Source organism: Asterias amurensis, chromosome 3 (assembly GCF_032118995.1).
Source record: "Asterias amurensis chromosome 3, ASM3211899v1".
In the NCBI taxonomy this organism is placed as follows: domain Eukaryota; kingdom Metazoa; phylum Echinodermata; class Asteroidea; order Forcipulatida; family Asteriidae; genus Asterias; species Asterias amurensis.
Window position 1 is genome coordinate 13,744,591 of NC_092650.1, and position 19,218 is coordinate 13,763,808.

The 19,218-nt window shown below is 37.7% G+C and overlaps 1 protein-coding gene across 2 annotated transcripts in view; it reads left to right on the plus strand.

The window, feature by feature from the left end:
* The window catches only part of LOC139934589 (adenylate cyclase type 2-like), a 201,850-nt gene that overhangs the window by 52,825 nt on the left and 129,807 nt on the right, over positions 1–19,218 (plus strand). The window contains exon 2 of one of the 2 annotated variants that reach the window (XM_071928871.1): positions 6,595–6,718. The gene's annotated coding sequence lies outside the window, so the exon portion shown is untranslated. Of the gene's footprint in view, positions 1–6,385; positions 6,719–19,218 lie in introns of those variants that run through there. The other variant, XM_071928870.1, reaches the window with a different exon arrangement.

Here is a 19,218-nt window from a genome sequence, read left to right on the forward strand (position 1 = left end):
AGTAATTACCAATAGTGTCCACTGCCTTTAAAGGCACGGACCATCGTGGTTTGTGCTCAGGGGAAATATCACTATTTCAACTAAGTCTTGCGAGAGGTTTGAGGAGATATTTTTGAAGCACCATCTCTCATTCAGTGACAGTCTCTTTTAGTCTTGATTGACAAATGCATCTAATGCAAATCCTTGTGTTTTATCCAACTGTGCCTTGTAGCATTAACATGAGGCTCAGACTATGAGTTGGGGGGTTAGATTCGTCGAGGTGTCAAACAATCTCTTCAGGGTTGTTTTAAATCTCAGTCCTTGCGAGCTACAAAAGGACAGGTTTATCTGCATCCTCGGCTATAAACACACTTACCTGACACTTATAAATCTTCGATCTTCATTTCTTAAAATTGCTTTTTCCCCAAGCGTTATGTTTTAACAGATGATATAGGCAAGGGGCAGCGTAGGAAGAATATTTGCTATAAATGGCAGGTTGCGTTGGGTCTAGATATGTAGAAAACACTTTGTCTCACTGATGTTTAATTGGGGGCCCCGACTTGGTGGAAAGACGGTGTTCTGGGAGCACGGCAAAGTGCAGAGTCGAAGAGGTGGCTCGTGGGGGCCAACGGCGCTCAAAGGCAGTGGACACTATTGGTGATTACTCAAAATAATTATGAGCACAAAAGCTTACTTGGTAACGAGTAACGGGGAGAGGTTGCTGGTATAAAAAACATTGTGAGAAACGGCTCCCTCTGAAGTGACGTAGTTTTCGAGAAAGAAGTAATTTTCCATGAATTTGATTTTGAGACATCAGATTTAGAATTTGAGGTCTCGAAATCAAGCATATGAACCTTGCGCATAATAAATGAATAAATTATTATTATATATTATTTATCCGAATTCAAACTTCCTAAAGACTGCCTGGTAACTGAAGTAATGCTGGTTTTTGTTCTCAAAATGAAACAAGTCATTATCTCCAGGGGTTATAAAGGTGGAAGTGCCGTCGTTTCAACGTACCTCTGTAGGTCTTTTTGTCAGCAACGACTCTCACCCCTGCTAATATTTCTCAGGACTGTTGTAGGTCCATCACTTTATAAGCATTGCTAAGTGTCCTTTAATTGTTACCAATCATACCATTTAATTTCTGATCCCTTTTAAGTCGAGTGATGTCCTCAAATCACAATGGTTTCATTTTAAGTATGTCAGTGTAGGTTTTAGTATGGGTCTCCCAGGTTTCCACCTCCCATGCTAAGGGGTCCATAAAACCATAATATTATTGCATACTGGTCCATCTTTGCTCCTGTAGCAGTGGCCAGCAAAACGCATCCTTCTCTGTCTGATTGTTGTTGATAGCTTGGGTGGGTTCCATGTAGGACCTTGTTGGTCATATTTTAACTCCAGTGGATGTTAATAGCCTTGTGAAGCACCCATTTATCTGTTTTTTTTTTTTTACCGTTTTGGAGTACGGGTCCATGCCGTCATTCATTGGCTAACTAGACCAATCTCCATACCCCCCCCCTCCCCACATTCTCTGCTAAATCTCTCGACCAATTCAATCTGATTGCATTGTGACATGAATTCCGACTTGTAATTACCCTCCCATTTTTGAATTGTCATCTTGGTTAATTTACAATTGAAGCTAATGGGTTAAATTTCCATAGTTTAATGGATAGAGGCAAGTGAGTCACCGGAGGCATTGGCCTACTCTGGCAGCCCAAAAGGTTTTAAGCACTTGCTGTGGATAGATTAGGCACAATATATTTAGTTATTACCCCCAGTGTATTTAGTAGGGCAGTGGAACATGACAGCCTCAGATGTTATCTTATCAGAAATAACAATCTTCAACTAAAATACAAGCTATTTTTATGCTTTAAAGTGCAGCTGCGAAAGTGTGGAAATGTTATTATGTGAGGTTTGTGGTGACATGAAATCAACTTTAGCTCCATCTTAAAGCCATTGGACACTTTTGGTACAGAAAAAACCCCTTAAAGTTCACAGATTTACAAATAACTTACAGGGTTTACAGTAGGTGATGGTGAAAGACTTCTCTTGAAATATTTTACCATGAAATGCTTTACTTTTGGAGAAAACATTAAAACAATATCAATTCCCGATAGCGAGAATTACGGATTTATTTTAAACACATGTCATGACACGGCGAAACGTGCAGATACAAGGGTGGGTTTTCCCGTCATTTTCTCCCGACTCCGATGACCGATTGAGCTTTAACTTTCACAGGCTTGTTATTTTATATATAAAATGTGATACACGAAGTGTGAGCCTTGGACAATACTGTTTACCAAAAGTGTCCAGAACCAGTGGTGTAACAAATACACTGGTTATTAAAAATTTCAGTTCATTATTCAAAAGTCTTTCATGATATTCACAAGTCCAGTTCTTTATTCAAAAGTCCTGTTTAATAAATAACAGTTCAATTCATTTTTCACAAGTCCCGTTCGTCATTATTAAATAGTCGGTTTATTATTTAAAAGTCCTGTTTGATATTGAAATGTCTTAAATCTTAAATTATTATTATTATCAAAGTGTTTTTAAGGTGGAAAGCTCATTTGGAAACAAGTTGGAAACTGGTTTCCATCTGAAATACTGTCATTTGCTAAAAATATGGTCTTCAACAGTGAGCCCTGTTCTATTTTCGAAGGCTTTCAATTATTTTCGTATGCTCCCAATTTCATCGCAGGCTCTTGGCACACAGTTCCTATTGGATAATCCAGCCCAGCTTACTGTACACTCACCCGCTTATTATTGGGTATCTTTATAGTGAGTGGCCATAAATCGCTTCTGCCATTTTCTTAACGATGACACATTACTCACACTCGTTGCCCGAGTTGATTCGGATGATTTCATTCTGACCGTCACCCACTTTAGCCATGAATCCCTTATAGGTCGTGACATTTCATTTGATTTCATTTTATGGTCTGGATTATTATTAGAAAATATCTCATGACAGTAAACGCAATTGATGAGGACATTTGTAAATGCAGTACATCGTGGCTATAGGATATGAGTTATATAGACGCAGCAGCTATATAAGCTGAAATCTAAAATAAACAACTGGGAATATTGTATGAAAAAGAACCAAAACCCAAAACAAAAACCTCCCCCCCCCCCCTCTCCTGGATGCCTTCAGAATAATATATTTTGGATGAACTGTTAAAAGGCAATTTTTGTTTGATTTTATTTATTTTAATTTTTTTCATGGGGGAGGGGTTGGATTGATCTTGTATGGCATCTGCCGTCAATTTCACAAAACTCTTCCTAACTTAAGATTAGTCTTAGGACTAAGGACGAGTCCCAACCCTGCGCTGTAGCATGCAGACCTTAAGATTAATCCTAAGTTAAGACGAGTTACATGCCTAACTCGAGATAAGACGAGTCCTAACTCTTTGTGAAATCGACGGCTGATGTATTTCTGTATTGGTGATGGATTGCCTTTTACCAAATTAATGAACAGGATTTTACCCCAGCTTTCTGGTTTGCATTTTCAAGTATCCATTGTAAGATGTTTCATTACACATCTGAACTACTTTCTTACAAATCCTTTTTTTTATTTAAAAGAAATGTTTTTAATGCACACAACCGTTGAAATTTTGGAGTGAAGAAAGACAAGTGTTTATTACATGATAGAGAGCGGAATTCAAGCCTGTTGGCACGAGGTCGAGCAGCCGTTGTATGATGTTTCGTTAGGATTCTGAGCTACAGAATTTTCTTACACATCTATTGTTTCATTGAAGAGAAATAATAACAACGCTCCCAACTTGTAAAATTCTGGACTGAAAAAGACACAAGTTTTTCATCACTTGAAAGAGACAAAACTCAAGTCTGTTTGCGCGAGGTTAAGCATCCATTGCAAGATGTTTCATTAGGCTTCTGAGCTACATTTTTGTGTTTTCTGACAAATCTTTTGTTTCATTAAAGAGAAATCATAACAACGCTCCCAACTTGTAAAACTCTGACTGAAAAGGACACAAGTTTTTATCAGTTGAAAGAGAGCAGGGTTCAAGTCCGTTAGCGCGAGGTCGTTCTCATATTCTGAGCGGCTGAATCATTCTAGGGTTGACAAGGGATGAACAAGGAGCAGGTGCCCTTGGTGTATGTATACCTGGAGGCTTGGAGTATCATGGCTTACCATCATGAAATAATCAAAAGACAGACTTCATTGTCGAGCCCATCTTATTCATGTATGCTTCCAACAACAGTAAGCTCTGGAATTCATTAATAAATCTGCAAAGTTCACTTACGTGCTTTGAAAATGATCCAATAAGCACTCAATCGAGGCGGCTCAGAATGCAATTTCCCCTGTTCTACTGAGACTTGAAACCATTTGAAGCTAGTCATTAACTTGAGTTATACTTTAGTCATGAATGCCATTCGGAAGATTTCAACCAACTGTTGAAGGACAAAGAAATTGGGATTTGAATGTATCTGTCCAATCGCGTGATTTTCACATATCCCGGTTACACATAAAGACTAAGCGGGAAACCTTTTGATGACCAGCTAGTTAGTTTCTTTATACGCAATACTAAAATGACTTGACTCTGATCAGTGGGCCATTGTGTATTTCAAGCCATGATACTTAAAGACAATGGACACTATTGGTAATTGTCAAAAACCAGTCTTCTCATCCCACTTAGTGTATCTCAATATATGCATAAAATAATAATACTGTAATTTTGAGCTCGATTGGTTGTTGGAGTTGCGAGATAACTATGAAAAAAAACCAAAAAAAAAAAACACCCTTGTCACACGAAGTTGTGTGCTTTCAGATGCTTGATTTCGAAACCTCAAATTCTAAACTTGAGGTCTCGAAATCAAATTCGTGGAAAATTACTTCTTTCTTGAAAACTACGTCACTTCAGAGGGAGCCGTTTCTCACAATGTTTTATACTATTAACCTCTCCCCATTACTTATTACCAAGAGAGGTTTTATGCTGATAATTATTTTGAGAATATACCAATAGTGTCCACTGCCTTTAAGTTTCACCTAACAGGGTGTCCTCATTCAAAAGATTGTACATGTACCAATTGCCACACTCTGTTCCAAGATGTCCCGTTAGTTAAAAAGTTTCCACTGTTTTCAAGCATTAAATTTTGGACTCAACAGATCAAAAGCTAATTGTTTGACTGACTTTTAAAAAAGTAGAGAATTTCAGGGGGAAATATTTGAACCATAGCTTGAACAATTTCCCCCGTAGAGACCATTCATTTTGGTGTTTCCATCACTTTCAGCCAATACATTGCTAATTTTGTTGATATTTCCCCCCGTTATACTTAGGGAAAATGGATGGAAAAATATATGAAACACAAATACATGGCTTTATTTTAGCATTGTACATTCCATGTTAACATGGGAAAATTTGAACATGTCAACTCATCTTATCTTTGGCCCGCTGCTTTGAGCGGAAATAGGTAAGATTTTGTGGCCATTTGTGGAAGCTATGGGCATTTGAGTACAAGTCGTTTGCGGCCACTGGTCTCTAAATGGGTAATTTATGATTCTAATAGTTTTATACCTAGGTATTTCTTTAAGACTTAACCAAGAGTCTTACAAATAACTTCATTATTTCAACTGAATTTATAACAGATTATCAACCTTGTGCCATGGCAAAGACCTTACTTTGAATACATTAATTTTGGTTGACCCACTTAACCGTTTTATCCAGTCATGGTTTTAAAGGAAATTCCATTTGGATTGATCCGATCATGAAGCCACTTAGGAGGTCTTTTCCACGGGTAAATCATAAACAAAAAAATCAATTTATTCTTTCTGGTTGTTCTTCGTCTGTTTTTTGTTCTTTTGTTCTTCATCTGATTTTCTCAAGGTTTTGTTGGTTTTGGGATTCACCTAAGATTTGTTCGGTCCCACCGGCCTCTCCTCCAAGACTTTCTAGGATTGGTGGATGACCTTGTACAAATCTTTGCTCAGCTCTCTTAAAATCCATCAATATTATTTCACATCCTCCTCTTTAAAGACAGTGTCAATTAAAAAAGCGGGTCATCCCATACAAAAAAAATATAAATTGATGTAGCTTTGTGTACAATTCTAAAAACTCAGAATCTATACTGTTAGTATAGCACCACGGTTCCATGGTTAGATTCATCACACAATAAATTAAAAACTGACCCAACCCAGCCTTCACCTAACTGGAATTTTTTCATCAAATAATTTTCCATCTATGTGACAAACCAGTTCATTACATCGCTATCAGGTTAATAAAACTCAATGAAGCATTGAGCACTCAACCCACCCCTCTTCCCAATGGAGCATTCTGTCACGCTCACACATTAGCGGTGCTGATTGTACTTGCAGTCGTTGGTGGCATTATAGCTGGCGGTGTTTCCTTCCACCTCACACTGTAGCTACACGTCGTCGGTAAAGGTGTACACGTGCATCCTGAGCCCTTCATGCTTTACTAGCCATGTAGACGATGAATATAGACGGTGCTAATAACCTAGTTAGTACTACAATCACTCGTGGTATTGGATTCGGTGGATCTCTACTTCCACAACTTCCCATAAGGGGCGGAGTTTTAGGAGCCGATTATACAGAGGGAGTTCTGACTGGATTTCTATTTTTCCTGTTCGTTGTTTCAGCTTTGTTCAGTAGGAAACGACATTCTTTTCAGCCGGTAACTGGCAGATGACGGTGATTGGCGATTGCGTTTCTTGGAACTGTCAACCAGGAGTCTGATTGCTATGCTGTGATACCCGATAAACAGTAAGTCATCTTTATTAAAGGCAGTGGACACTATTGGTAATTACTAAAAATAATTATTGGCATAAAACCTTTCTTGTTGACGAGTAATGGGGAGAGGTTGATAGTATAAAACAATTTGAGAAACGGCTCCCTCTGAAGTGCCATAGTTTTCGAGAAAGAAGTAATTTTCCACGAATTTGATTTCGAGACCTCAGATTTAGAACTTGAGGTCTCGAAATCAACCATCTAAACGCACACAACTTTGTGTGACAAGGGTTATTTTTCTTTCATTATTATCTCGCAACTTCGATGACCGATTGAGCTCAAATTTTCACAGGTTTGTTATTTTATGCATATGTTGAGATCCACCAACTGTGAAGGCTAGTCTTTGACAATTACCAATAGAGTCCACTGCCTTTAAATTAGAATACATTGATGATTAATGGCCTACATAATAAGGTCATCTCCTTGATTTTGATCCTCTGAAATATGGGCTCACTTAAAAGTCCTCTGCTCTGCAAGAAGTTGGGGGAAGGTCTTCACTGAGAGTCATTTATTGATTTAGGTTGGTAACTGCATTCAACCCCAGTTAAATACAACTTAGGATTCATTTTCAAATGAAAAAACATAATGAGGTGAGCAGATGTGTAGAGAAGGAATTTTGGTGGACAAAAAAGACGTGGTTTTCCCTCGTACTTTACTGCAATACAAGGCATGGATGAGAAATTTAAGACTTTTATTGGAATTCAGACTTTACAAGTTAGCTTGGTGAAGAAAATCTTCCGTAAAGTTCTAAGGACACTTCAATTCAATTCACATTTATTTCCATACTGTCAAAACTTAGCACAGCATTACAGAATGCAAGATACAATGTAAGCAGACAGAGTAGTTAAATACACTGGACACTATTGGTAACTGTCACAAAGACCAGTCTTCTCACTTGCTGTATCTCAACATGTGCATAAAATAACAAACCTATGAAAATTTGAGCTCGATTGGTCGTCGGAGTTGCGAGATAGCATGAAAGAAAAAAACACCCTTGTCACACGAAGTTGTGTGCTTTCAGATGCTTGATTTCGAGACCTCAAAATAATTGTTAACTTGATGTCTCGAAATCAAATTCGTGGAAAATTACTTCTTTCTCGAAAACTACTCCACTTCAGAGGGAGCCGTTTCTCACATTGCTACACATACTTTCTCACATTGCTACACATTGCACAATACTACCATTTTCTCCCCTTTTACTCGTTACCAAGTAAGGTTTTATGCTAATAATTATTTTGAGTAATTACCAATAGTGTCCACTGCCTTTTAAGACATGTAAGAAAAGATTTATTGCATAAGTATACCTCACTACTCACTAGCAACATTTGAACATAATTTGGTTTGTTCATGATATTATTACCAGTCAATTCTTTGTTCAACCCCAAAAATCATTTACAAATTTACCTAGTCAGTTTCCCTTGTGGTTTATATTGATATCTGAAACAAAGTCGCATCCCCTTAAGGTGATCCCCTGGCTGCCGCTTCCCAGGTTGTATCGTAATTTGGGTGTGATCCCTGGCTATACGGCAGTTAACGGTTGTATGGCTTCTGACTGGCACCCCGAACAAAGATATTGACAAAATAGGGACACCGCCAATAAAGGGCTAGATAGCTCAGTTGGTAGAGCGCCGGCACGTTAATCCGGAGGTCGTTGGTTCGAATCCCACTCTAGTGAATTCTTTGTTCAACCCCAAAAATCGATATTATTACTGAGCGATTTTATTATTATTCAGTTAATTAAAAAACTTAAGACCACTGGACCTGTCTGGTCATATGTTTACTAGCCCAACACTAAGACTACTAGTCCTGGGCCTGCAGTCCAGTGTAAAGATTGAGCCCTGCACTGTAACATTACAAAAAAAAGAGAAAATTACAAAATTTCGATGAGTTAGAATAGTAATTTTTAAATTTTTGTAAAACTGAGATTAGAAAAAGAGGAAATTAGCTGATCCGAGGAAAAGTTGCATGCCTGTGGGAGTTAGATGTCATAAAAATTTGTGAAAAGAGAAAGCAGCTGGTCTACTAAAAAGAGCTACGAATACTGAATTTAGTATGACACGCACTGGTAGGTTTACTGAAAGTCACTTGACACCTTTGGTAATTGTCAAAGACCAGTATTTTTCTCACACGGTGTATCTCATTATATGCATAAAATAACAAATCGGTGAAAATTTGGACTCAATTGGTCGAATCCAAGTTGCAAGAGAATAATGAAAGAAAAGCACCCTTGTTGCACAAGTTTGTGAGCTTTCAGATGAATAGTAAAAAGGCTTCAGGCCTGATGTCTTTTATTTGAATGAGAAATTTGAGTGAGAAATTACCTACATTACTTCAAAGGGAGTCGTTTTTCACAATATGTTTTATACTTTCAACAGCTCTGCATTGCTTGTTACAAAGTAAGTTTTTATGCTAAAAATTATCAGTAGTTACCAATAGTGAAAACAATCAGTATGCGTTTTTTTTCTGATTTGTTTTGTTGCGCAATTCACGTGAGGTAAGAATCAGTCTTAGTGAAGCAATGGAGGATGCCAAACAACAAGCAGGGCTGATACTTCACGGAGGCAACGAAGGCGATTGCCTCCGTGTCCCCTTGTCACTGCCTTGGTGCCCTTGAAATGCTCCAGTACAAATTTGCAATTTCATCATAGGGTCCCCTTTACCAAGATGAAAATGCCTTGTTGCCCTTGCCCTTTCAAAAATGAATCATACAGCCATGGATATGCCTTCTATCTTTGAATGCAAAATATCTTGTTTTAAACATAGATTAGGAAATCTTGTTTTTAACATAGACTAGGAAATCATGAAAAACACTTACTAGGAAATTGTGAATTCTGTTTGTAGATTACAAGGTTCATTAGTGCAAGGACATGGAGATGAATTTGTACCAGAATTGTAGGAATAAATCGCTGACTAGTAAACAAAAAGATCCACAAAATCAACAAAACAAAAGTATTATTTTCACATAAAAATAATACTAAATTCACTCTCTCATTTTTTTCTATTGTGAATGAAACAACATCCATCTAACGCTGCAAGTTGTGGAGGATTTCTTTCGTGCATACCTTGGTTTTAGAAATGATCATTTCACTTATAGTCTAGCGATGTACTTTATTTTGATTTATTTTAAAGACATTAACAATCATGCCAGCAGCATTAGTTTTGCCAACGTTGCCATCATTCATCTTACTTTTGCCTAGAAGTGTACTTTATCTTGATATAAAGACGAGAACAAGCATCTACCAGCAGCGTTAGTTTACCATTGCAGTACCAATACCTTGCCTGGCAGAGTACTTTATCTTGATTCAACGACATTATTGAGCAAGCGAGCAGATAGTTTAGCCAACAATAATGTACCCCACATAGCTTAGCAATATACTTTATCTTTCAAATACAGTAATGATTATCTACCAGCATCATTAGTTTTGCCAGAGTTAATTAAAATTGCAGAACCTTACCCTACCTAGCAGTTGTTTTATTCTTGATTCAAAGACATTAAAGGCAGTGGACCCTATTGGTAATTGTCAAAGACTAGCTTTCACAGTTGGTGTTTCTCAAGATGAGCATAAAATAACAAACCTGTGAAAATTTGAGCTCAATCGGTCATCGAACTTGCGAGATAATAATGGAAGAAAAAACACCCCTGTCACACAAAGTTGTGTGCGTTTAGATAGTTGATTTCAAGACCTCAAGTTCTAAATCTGAGGTCTCGAAATCAAATTTGTGTAAAATTACTTCTTTCTTGAAAACTATGGCACTGTAGAGGGAGCCGTTTCTCACAATGTTTTATACTATTAACCTCTCCCCATTACTCGTCACCAAGAAAGGTTTCATGCTAATACTTATTTTGAGTAATTACAAATAGTGTCCACTGCCTTAATAAAAAGGGGTACCGGCATCTCTAGTTATTACGGTGTCCTTTGATTCAGTTATGCCACTGCCAGACTCTACTTTGATTCAAACACACTTATAATAGTATCAGTGAAAATCAAATGGTATTTTTATCTTGTATGTAATTCATAAATACCTCAGACAGTTTCGCTACTATTCCCTTATGAAAAGTACGTCAGTAAACTCCCCAGTCAGTAGCAGACTCTTGCCATTATGATATCATGACATAATAATAATTGTGAATCACCTGCAAATATGTAACTACCATTTTCCTCGCGGCAAGACGCAGGACAATGTCCTCTGAAGCAACAGATTTTATGACCTGTTCATAATTTGTTATTTTTCAAACTCCGCACAGTTTGTTTAAAAATACCAGCATCATTGTAAACTTACCCAGTAAGTACAGGGAATGTTGGCTTATTAAACACTTGGAGAGATGATCAGTCATGGTACACAACTTTTTGCTGGTATGACAGTGATTTACTCTTTATTTTTAGGGTTGAACAAAGTGTATTCAACTGTTTAGTACACTGTTGACAATCAACCTTAAACTGTTGTGGGTTGAAGTACTGGTTACTGCTGGTTAGTGTTACCTAATGATTCCATAATCTTCAATAGCGCATATATCTACCAGTAAGGTATTAAGGGGCTTAAAGCCATACAGTTTTGGCACAGAAAAAATAAATAAAAGTTCACACATTTACAAATAATTTACAGGGTTTACAGAAGGTAATGGTGAAAGACTTATCTTGAAATATTATTCCATGAAATGCTTTACTTATTGAGAAAACATTAAAACAATATAAATTCTCGATAGCGAGAATTACGCATTTATTTTAAACACATGTCATGCGAAACGTGGGGAAACAAGGGTGGGTTTTCCCGTTATTTTCTCCCGACTCCGATGACCGATTGAGCCTAAATTCCCACAGGTTTGTTATTTTATATATTAGTTGCGGTACACGAAGTGTGAGCCTTGGACAATACCCAGGTCAAAATTCCAGTTGAACCTAGTTAAACTGGGTTTAACTGGAACTAGTTGAAACCAGTTGATAAACTAGTTAAACACAGTTAAAACCAGTTGGTTTAATATGGAAAATGGACAGAAACCAACTGGTTTATAATTTCAACCTGGTTGAACACAGTTAAACCTAGTCCAAACCAGTTGGTTAATATGGAAAATGGGCGAGTTTGATCACTATCCAGTTGAACCAGTTGACCCCAGTTAACTAGGTTCAACTGGAATTTTGACTTGGGTAATGTTTACCGAAAGGGTCCAATGGCTTTAAACAAAGAGAAACCTTTTTAAGACAGGTTTTTGAAAGTTTTTAATTATGAGACCGATGTATGTAGCACGTACTTACAAGGGTTTACAAGGTGCTGCTGTGCACTCGGCAGCCACTGGCAGAAACACCCTGGCAAATCCATTCTCTAAGCAGTAACTCGGTTGTTTTTAAACAGCACACAAGGTCTGTTCCATCTTAATGAAAAAGTTTTAATGGCCTGACGTTTCTACCCAAGCGGAGTCTTTCTCAATGGCTAAAACAATTTACACATTGGTGTTTTCTGTCTCTTGTGTTAATCATTTGGGAGTTCGAAGGCTCTGGGTTATGTAGTATTTGATTGTTTCAGGGGGTGTATACGCCTCTCTTAATATTTATGCATGAGGTACGTCACAATGCTAACTCAAAACGAGGTGATGGGCGCAGCCACTGCAAGTGATGGGGAATGTGCGCCCATAGCCTCATTTTGGGTAAGAATTATGACGTCATGCATAAGTATTGAGAGAGGCGTATAGAGAATGCTGGTTGGATGTTTGTACTGAAGCCTCAAAACTGTTTCAATTCAGCTGCCTCGATTCAGAACATCAGGGCCCAATTTCATGGCTCTGCTTACCGCCGAATTCTGCGCTTACGATCGCGATTCCCGCTTACGTGCAAGCGCCGAATTTCTGTGCTAGCCTTGTAAGCGTAGAATGCCTAGTAACGTGAAGTACGCACGCGCAGAAGCCCAAATTCGTCGCTAACCCGTGAAATACGCTTGCCGTAAGCACAGAATTCCCTGCTTCCGTAAGCGCCGATTCTGTGCTTACGGTAAGCAGAGCCATGAAATTGGGCTCCGAAAGGCTTACACCTTTACAGGATTAATTTTTTGGGTACTTTTTGTAACACAAACACAATGTCCACAGATTTACATTAAACTTACACAGCTTGAAGATAATGATAGTAGAAAGCTTCCCTGAAAATATTAGATGCTGAGGTGCTGTAGTTTTTGAGAAATGAGTAAATCAATGTCATGAAAATACGCTTTTTATTTACATGCTAAAATAATTTTTGTCTCATGATCAGTGAGCTGAAAATTATTTTCATGACAATGTTTTACTCATTTCTCAAAAACTACAGCACTTCAGCAAGTAATATTTTCAGGGAAGCTTTCTGCTATCATTATCTTCAAACTGTGTAAGTTTAATGTAGATCTGTGGACATTGTGTTTTTTTGTCCTCCAAAAAGTACATAGACTCTTTAACATGCTGCTGATGGGACAATGTTTTAATAATGCTGGTACCAATGGGCATCTAACTGGTGGTAGTCTTAACATGTCACCTTAGATATTATGTTACTTACTCTTACAAGATGGTTGTATGGGGCTGTATAGATTTTTATGACTTGTTCAGCATTCTTGACAATGACTGATTTACATATTTTTTGCAAAGTGTTGTTCAGTAAAGTGAGTTCAAAGCAAGACAACTATGATAAAAAGAGGACATTTCCTCACATTAGCCAAGTAGGATGCACATTGTGTTTCACATCATACTTGCAGACTTATACTTTAAAAACAGTGGACACTATTGGTAATTGTCAAAGACTAGCCTTCACAGTTGGTGTATCTCAACATATGCATAAAATAACAAACCTGTGAAAATTTGAGCTCAATCAGTAAAGTTCTTGTCTGTCTAATTGCAGGATGGTTTGCATTTCACTTCAAAGTCCTTTTAGTAGTTAAATGGTTAGCTGTCAGTTCCGATTGAGAACAACAAACATGCTGTCAGTGTTGCTGACATAAATCGTTGTAATTTTTGTAACTTGAAGGGAATGTACACGTTTAGGAATAGTCAAAGACTAGTGTTCTCACTTGGTGTATCCCATCATAAGCATAAAATAACAAACATGTAAAAAATTTGGGTTCAATCGGTCATCGAAGTTGCGAGATAACAATGAAAGAAAAACACCCTTGTCACACGAAGTTGTGTGCTTTCTGATGCTTGATTTTGAGACCTCAAGTTCTAATCTTGAGGTCTCGAAATCAACTTAGTGGAAAATTACGTCTTTCTCGAAAACTACGTCACTTCAGAGGGAGCTGTTTCTCACAATGTTTTATCCTGTCAACCTCTCCCCATTACTAGTAATCAAGCAAGGTTTTATGATGATAATTATTTTGAGTAATTACCAATAGTGTCCACTGCCGTTAAATCAAAGAGTCTACAGGCTTGTAAAAGGTTGTTACTTCAAATGGAAAGCATGGCCTTTTTGACCATCCTCTCAATGTGTGAATGTCAAAGATGTTGTTTGATTAACAACTAATGGAACATATGTTTGAAGTAAGGCACATGTACCTGGGAATACTAATGTAACAATAAAGGGGGCATTATTTCCTGAAGTCTGGAGACTTGGTGGGTTCATTAAATGATAGAATCGACAAGATAAGTGCCATCGGTCATAATGGACCAAGCCTATTTACAGGTCATTAGTTTGTTTTTTTATTAAACTTGAGCAACCCTAGTTCTGAATGAATCTTTACAAATTCGGCTCTAAACATTTAGTCTTCAAAATTAAGGGTGATTTCTGAAAACTCGGAACATTGGCTCAATTCAGCTACAGGCTTTAATATAATATCACAATTAATAATTTGTTCAGATATTTATAATTGGAAATTTTGTCTTATAAGGTATTGCAAAACAAATTAAAAAGTTCTGAAATCATATGTGACTCACATGAAACTCAACTCACTAGTTGTAATATTTAGAGGCTCAGTGTTCTTAGAGAAAGTCATTGGAGGGCCTTAAAGTTTTTTAAATTTTGGACACAGCGAGCAACGGGAATAATATGGTTACACGTCCAGTACAACCTTGCTTGATCACAGTGTAGCAAAATGGTGATATATAATGACATGTAATAACGTCTCCTGACTAATCACATTGTAAGGATCTAAGCAGCCAATTAGGCTCAACTAATGACATTTACCACCATACTAATGTAAGGTTTGTAACAAGATTAGGGGTATAATTATAAGACGGTGTGAGTATTAATTTGCGAAGGGAACTAGACAACACACAGATCCATTAGGCTCCGCCCACGGCACACGTGTGATTAGCAAGAACACGTGAACCTTTCCAATGCCATTCTGCACAACTCTACCGTGCGCGCCAAGAGCTTAATGGATGGTCTATTAGGGAGGAGGACACTCTTTGTGATTAGGGAAGGATCTGGGGCCCCTTGATCCCTTGATCCAACCCTGGATCTGATCCTGCTGTAGAGCATTGTTTTTGCACAACCCTTCAATTTCAATTTTTATACGCTATTGCACTGTGAAAGTATTGAGAGTGAAAACTGTTGACCCCTTTGACTAGGTTCTGACCTTTTATGTGTTTTTATTTGGATTAGGTCAACAATTTATCTATTTAATAGAGGTTAAATTTGCATCGAGGATAAAGAATATTAATTTTGGTTTGTACCCATTCACCGATGTACGTTAGCACTGGGAATCAAACCCACGACCCTTGCAAATTCAACATCTGTGATATCGTTGCGGTACCCGCTGCCAAAACATAGGATTCGAACTGCCTCAAGCTGATGGGCAATCTCAGTAGTCTAGTTGGTAAGACACTGCTCAAGAATTGCAAGGGTCGTGGGTTCGAATCCCATCTGAGTAATATAAGACTGTGATATTTTTTCATTCATGTGTAAATGTATTGCAAAAAGAAATAGTCAATGGCCTGACATTTCGAACCTCAGTGGAGTTTTTTTGGAAGGCTACAAACAAAATAAAAAAATTGACACCCAGTTTTTAAGTTTCCAGAAAATGTTGACACCATTTTACCCAAGTCCTGGGTAAAACCTTGATGCAAGGTGATGGTTGGGTTGGGGAAAGGCATGTAATATTTTTTGCTTCCCCAAGTGAGATCAGTTTAGTCTCAATGTTTTGACTAGTCTGCTCTAGTCATCATCCAGTTTGCTGAACAAAAATCATTGTAGATGCACTATGTCTCTACATAGGTAGTTTTTGTTAACAGCAAAATTGATGGCATGTAATGTGTGTTCCGACAATCAGATGGTAAGTACCTTGTATGTATGTGCGGCTGAGTTATTAAATAGTCAATGAAGCTTGACTTAGAACATTTTCCCACTGTTTGCAAGGCGAAGTCTCCAGCAAGACTAGGGAGATAATTTATGTGCGGTGGAAGTTCACAAAAGAAGAAAAAAAAAAGGTAGTGAAACCGTCTTTGAGAGCAGGGACGAAATATTACAGGGAAAACATTTAGTGGATCACGGGGGTAATTTCTCATGGCTTGTAATTATCTTCACTATTCCCAAATAAGATTAGTTTGGTTTTCGCATTTCAACTAGACTGCTCTGATCATCATTAAGTTTTTGGGCAAAAGTCCTTGTCAAGGTTAGTCCTTGTCATTGTACTGCATCACATTTTCAACGGTTATTTATTTGTAAAAGTTCGCACAATATTGAAAATTTGTTTTGTCTATGGTAATAATATCAAAGTCTTATATAGCGCACGTATCTACCAAACAAGGTACTCAAGGCGCTGAGTATATACAAACTTTCAGAAAGATAGGTAATTGCAGTGATGAATTCTGAGACCCAATTATTTAGCACCTAATAAGGGTTTACAAGGTGCTAAGGCGCATTAAGCAGCCACAACCAGGAACACCAGGGCGAACCCCTTCTCTTTTCGATAAGTGCACTGGGTTCTTTTACATGCGTTACACAACACATGGGACCAACGGCTTTACGTCCCATCCGAAGGACGAAGCAATGGTTAAGTGTCTTGCTCAAGGACACAGTGTCACGGCTGGGGATTCGAATCCACACTCTGCTGATCAGAAACACCAGAGTTTGAATTCGGTGCTCTTAACCGCTCAGCCACGACACTTCCACATTTCATTTTCATTTGGTAGTTTCATTTTTTCCCGGAGACCACTGATACCCATTCCAAAGTGTTTTGGTTCAAAGGTTCAAAAAAGCTTTACTGCAAACAAAATTAGAAAATTAGCAATGATGCAATAGCGACTGTGAGAACTAGTTGGCAAATTTTCCTTGGACATTCCTTGAGATATTTCCATTTATAATGCTATCGAGACAAAGAAACAAGAACATCATTATTATTTGACTTCTTAAATACAGTTGCAGGAGGCAAACCTACTGAATCTGAGAAGAAATTTCACCTTTTAGGAGGAAAAATGTATTGATGCATGTCATGTCTGTGCCAGCTTAATTCTGAACAGCAATGCCATATTTTTCTTGACCATGGTTGGTTAATTCCTTGAATTGTTTATGGATGTGTGGTCAGTCGGGGTGCTGAGTCACTAGAGGTTATGTTCTCAGTAGTTGGAAGGTGAAGCTGAGCGCCTGAAGGATACATAATTTTTCTGAAGCGCTTAGCAACTTATTTTTAGTATTAAGCGCTATACAAATGTTATCATTATTATTATAATGAGAATGCCAAAAATGAAAGCATAACGGATACCAACTATTTTTACTTTTTTTCTATTTTGATTATTACTAGTTTATTGTAAAAAAAACATCTGTTTGTCGCAGTCCAAAGACTGGATTAAAATACAGATTTACATTTTTATATAAAAAAATTAAAAAGCACAGGAGAATATTTACACACAAGAAACATTACAAATTTAAAAGCGAAAGTCAAAAGAGACGTTATGAGAACTAAAATTAGAGAAAACAAAGTCAATAAATTTTAACAAGCACACTTAACTAACAAACCCAACTGAGACCAACCAGAAATCCACTTTTGATCTGAACAGAGTACATAGATGTTAAATTTGCGACGGGAATAAAGAATATAGTTTGGTTGTACCCACACACTGATTAAAGACATAAGACATAAGACATAAGACATAAAAAAAACTTTATTTATCTCCAAAAGAAGAAGTTGTATTGCTCATACAAGTTTTTTAAAAACACACCAAATATGAAAATGTAACAACAGGCTGGTACAAAAATAGCACAAGATACAACGTACAAGGATTGAGGAATAAAAAAACCATATATACCCCGACAGGCCATGTATATACAACAATATAAAAATATAGAGAATAATTTATGTTAAAAATATGCAAAAATTGTGAACCACCACTTATAAAAACAGCAAACTGTGTGAGCTAATGTCGCATTAGAAGCAGCGCCGTAAAATATGTCCGAACTGTATTCTCAGTATTTCCCTAAGTCCTGTGGATAGAATTCACAGGCATATTACTTGGGTGGGATTCGCACCTACAACATCTTCCATTCTAGAGCAGATGTCTTACTTTTGTCCGGTAGCTAAAGGCAGTTTAAGTATAAAACCAAATAACAAAATAAGTGTTTTCTCCTGAAGACGAGTGGAGTATACTGTTCGAAACAGCGAGACCACCCTGGCTCTTCTCAGAGCCAACACTTACACAATTTTTTAAAATACTATTTATTGTTAATTTCTTCCTACTATAAACTAGGTACCGTTGGTTAACTTTAAACCGAACTCTTATTTCTGGTTGTATTAAGCCGTAAAAATGCTCCCATATACTTGTTAGTTAAAAATACACTGCTCCATTCTGCCTACCAGCGAGCTGTCACGTGCAAAAGGTACAAAACAACAACCTATATGGCAGCAGCTTGTTCTCATTACCTCCTGATGCTACTCATCTACCTGCATGTAGACAACTTTACATCCCAAAATGGAGTCTGGTTGTGGTAATTGGGCTGTGGAGCTTCTGCCTGTCATTTTTATCAAGTGCTGAAGCATATTGTTAATCTTGTTGGGGAGGGGTGGGGATCAATGTTACCTCTCACACCATAAGTATGTAGCAATTTTCTGTCTTTTCTACAGATTCTTTCATGGTAAATGTGGCACCAGTGTGTCTGTGACCTGGTTCCTCCTGGTAAGGCATGAAAACAGGCTTTCTGCTTGTTCTCACCCATACACCCTTGCTTTGCTGAGATGTAGAACAAAGAGCCATGGCATCAGCTTTGTTCCACGTACTGGTCTCTTTGTAAGACACCTTGCCTATAGACGATGTGACCTCTGACGTCACTCAAAAACTGTAACATGATTCGCGCGCATATCGCCCGGCAAAACCTTTGTGTTTTGGCAGCCAGCTAGAAAGTGTATGCAATCTTACCATGACTACGCGTCTTTTTGCCTGGCGAAACATGACGTGTACAGTGTTTAAATGTTTAAATGTAAACATGGGTCACACCGTCTATAATGTCGCCCTCTATCCTACAGTCTAGACCGTTTTAAGCAGAATATCAAATCCTACCTTCAGCTTCCTTGAGTTATCATCTTAAAATATTTCTTCC